The sequence below is a fragment of the Somniosus microcephalus genome, unplaced genomic scaffold (assembly GCF_052327205.1).
Source record: "Somniosus microcephalus isolate GS21.2 unplaced genomic scaffold, FLI_Smic_1.0 unresolved_chr8, whole genome shotgun sequence".
NCBI lineage: Eukaryota > Metazoa > Chordata > Chondrichthyes > Squaliformes > Somniosidae > Somniosus > Somniosus microcephalus.
Genome location: NW_028225186.1, coordinates 36,405,960 through 36,410,230, shown reverse-complemented (window position 1 = coordinate 36,410,230; position 4,271 = coordinate 36,405,960).

The window sequence follows — 4,271 nt, the reverse complement described above, 5'->3', positions numbered from 1 at the left end:
ACTGCGTCGAGTGTCTCGCTTCCTGACTCCCCAAAGTGGAATACTCTCCACTTGCTTGGATGAGTGCAGCTCCAACAACACTCAACAAGCTCGCAAACATCCAGGACAGAGCAGCATGCTTGATTGGCACCCCATCCACCACCATAAACATTCACTTTCTTGACCGCCAACACACCGTGTCTGCAGTGTGTGCCATCTACAGGATGCACTGCAGCAACTCACCAAGGTTCCATCGACAGCACCTCCCAATCCCGTGACCTCTACCACAACCAAATCTGCTGATGATACAAAGATATGTGGGAAAACAAGTTGTGAAGAGAATACAAAGAGTCTTCAAACGGATTTAGATAGATTAATTGAGTGGGTACACATTTGGCAGATGGAGTGTAATGTGGGAAATGTGAGGTTATCCACTTTTGTAGGAAGAATAGAAAAGCGAAATATTATTAAAACGGAGAGAGACTACAGAATGCTGCGGTAAAGATGGATATCCCTTACTCTGGCTCCAGGTAGGCAACACACCCTTCAGGATTCTCGTTCTTGGCTGCAGAGTATGCTATCTATCTCCCTAATTATAGAGTTCCCTATCACTATCACATGTCTATTCTGCTCTTCCGCCCTTGGACAGCCTTCTGAGCCACAATGCCTTGGTTTGCATTGTGGCTGTCCTTCCTGCAGTCTTTCTCCTTGCCCTCACAGGTAGCGAGTATTTTGTACCTGTTGGACAGGACCAGTGTCTGCAGGACCTTCTTCTCGACCTCTCCTAAATTTCTGCTACCAGTCTCTCGAACAGTCACACCCCCACCTTTGCTGAACCTGTGCTATCCTCTGGGGTGTGACGATACACCTCCTGCAGACGTGCTCATGCGTGATAGTCTTGCTGTCCAAAAACTGCTACTCGCTGCAGTCCCGACAGAAACCCAGCCCCGCCATATATATTCTAGCCTTATTTTATTCATTTAATTCGTTGAAATCCTAAATCACCGATTATTTATAGTTATATATTTTATTTTACTAGGTAATATATATGAATTGAATACAATATGTTATTGTTACCTGCACCTCGTTTTAACCACTGTCCTAGGTTGGAAAAGAAAAAAACCTTAATACTCACCAACCAATCATGGATCTGCTGTCCTGCGACATCACACCTTGCTTTTTGGAAATCATGGACGGTCCCACCGGCACTGATACCGCCTCCGTTAAGGTCGGCGCTATTTCTCTGCTCTTTCCTTTATGACCCGCCACCACTAGTGTCTCTCAGAGCAAGTTTCAGCCGGGGAACATTTAGGCAACAGTGATCATAGTGCCTCAGATTTACATTTGCAATGGAAAAAGACAGGGAGCAATCTCGAGTCAAATTACTGGGCAAGTTCAGTGGATTGAGATTAGATCTGGCCCGGGTGAACTTGAATCAAGGATTGGCAGGTTAAACTGTAATCAAGCAATGTGCTGCATTAAAGAGGAGATGGTTCGGTACACTCAAGGTACATTCCCAAAGCCAGACTTCTCTGGATCAAGAAAGAGATAGAGAGAAAAATGAAGTAGAAAAAGGGCGTGTATGCCAGATGCCAGGTTGAAAATACAAGTGAGCACAAGTTTGAATATTTAAAGTTCAGAGCAGAAGTGAAAAAGGAAATAAGAGCGGAACGGAGAGATTATGGGAATAGATTGGCAGCAAACATAACAGGAAATGAATAAGTCTTCTTTCAGCTTATAGATAGTAAACGGGTATTAAGAGGGGGGGTGGGGACGATTAGGAACAAAAATGGAGACCGATGCATGCAGGCAGTGGTCATATATGAGGTACTATACGAGTGTTTTGCCTCTGTCATTACCATGGAAAAATATGTTGGCAAAGTCACTGTGAAAGAGGAGGTAGTTAAGATACTGGATGGGATAAAATGTGATTAAGTGGAGATACTGGAAAGGCTGGCTGTACCTAAAGTATATAAATCAGCAGTAAGAAGGAGATGCATCCTATGATGCACCGTCACCGTCACCGTATAACCAAGGGTATCTGGGATTTACCAGTATCACTGTCACACCAGGAGTATCTGGGCATTACCTGTAATCACCGTCACACCAGGTGTATCCTGGCATTACCACTAATCACTGTCCCACCAGGGTTATCTGGGCATTACCTGGAATCACCTTCACACCAGGCGTCTCCGGGCCTTAATAGCAATCACTGATACACCAGGGGTTTCTGGGCATTACCTATAATCACCTTCAGACGAGTGGTATCCAGGCATTACCTGTAAGCACCGACCCAACAGGTGTATCTGGGCCTTACCTGTAATGACAGTCCCACCAGGGGTATCCGGCATTACCTTTAATCACTGTCCCACCAGGGTTATCTCGGCATTACCTGTAAGCACTGTCCCACTAGGGGTATCTGGGCATTACCTGTTAACACTGTCCCACCAGGGGTATGTGGGCATTACCTGTAATCACTGCCCCACCAGGGGTATCTGGGCATTACCTCCAAGCACTGTCACACAAGGGGTATCTGGGCATTACATGTAATCACCGTCCCACAATGAGTATCCGGGCATTACCTGTAATCACAGTCCCACCAGGGGTATCCTTGCATTACCAGTAATCATTGTCCCACCAGGGGTGGGTGGGCATTACCTGTAGTCACGTTCCGGCCAGGTATATCCTGGAATTACCTGCAATGGATAGCACCAGGGCTATCCTGTCATGGGAGCAAGTATTTATCAAAATTAGCAGATAATATGAAAGGTTTGTTAGCTAGATTTATCACACTGGCCAATCCTGAGGCCACTGGGAATGTCACTGAGATCTACTGTTGGGCTGCAGTGTGGACAGTCTTGTGCTGTGGATTAATGTCCACCAGTGTCAAATTACCACGGACCGAGGAGTCGTTCACGCCATCAGCCTGGCCCAGATTCAAGCAGATGTTGGATGGATAGACGACTGTGAGCCGACTTGCGGGGCCAGATGATTAAGGCTTTACTCTGTGCTTACATTGTGTGTCTGTACCTTTGCCTTATCCTGGGTCAATAGCAGCAATGACAGGATTAACGATGAGGAGGGACTGTGTCAGAGGTGGAAGGAAGCTCGTGGCAGCGGGTTCCGAGATGAGTGGGAGCCCTGCCATTAGAAACAAAGGGGCTTTGAGGAACTAGGGCCAAGAAATCGGACATGGCCCGAAAACTGGCGGAGTCATGGCTCAGCACTACTTATCTGTGTCTGGACAAAGTAGTCTAAGAAGCACGCAAACTTCATGCTGGGTGCTCTTTTACATGATTATAGTGCAGATCTCTGCACTAAATCCGCTGCTCATTGGTTTACCGCTCAACAGATGGGCCAATATCGGGTGCAGTTTAACTGCAAGTCATGTTTGGCCTCTGCTTTCTCCACTACTTAAATGGGAGGTTCTTTAATGCAGCAGCACCTAATTATCATTCCATTTGGAGCGCCACTTGGAAGGTCTCGCTATATCAGAGTGCTCTCCTGCAACCTCAGCTTGCTGACACCCACGCTCAGACTGCTGCCACCAGTATCGAACGGGGATTGCAGGGTGTCACAGTCGCCCAGCCATCTGGTCTCCAACAGATTGCTAGGAATGTTGAGGCACCGTCCCGGGGGGAGTAGCAGTTGGTCTGGGGAGCAGGAACCTGCTGCCCTCTCTCAGGATGACAGCATTCCTACTTCCACCTCTGCCACTCTACCATTGCCATTGCTGCTGCCTGTCAGCCAGCCTAGGCTGCTGCCGCCCATGCCGAGGTGGTGCAGTCTCAGCCAGGCCTAGGGCTAGAGCTGCTCGAGGTCGTCCTGCAAAGCCATTTGCAGTCACCCCACTGAAAGTCAGCAGCATTCCACCGGCCATTCTGCAGCCACTGGGGGAATTGTTCACAATTAACACAGGGCGGTAGGTTGAGCGGCGCACTCCAAAACACGTCAGAAGTGCGGCGGCCACCATATTTCCCCGAATCGTGCCTTAAGAGCCTCCGGTAAGACTGCGGATTTCTAGGCCTCGAAGCTTAACATTCAGCAGCGGGATTCCCCTCCTTGGCCCAGTTGAAGCCTTTAATCGCTTTTCTCACTTGAACCAAAACAAGTTTTGAGTTTCTATATCTGATGGCCACTGGATGTCAGTCTTCTTTTTCATGACCTTTCTCATCTTGTGGTAGGTTGAGAGTTCAGCATCTTGAATCTTCTCCAAGAAGATCAGGATGATGATATCTTTCAGCTCGTGGAAGAACCTGTAGCTCGCTAGCTGCAGTTCCATGGAGCACCAC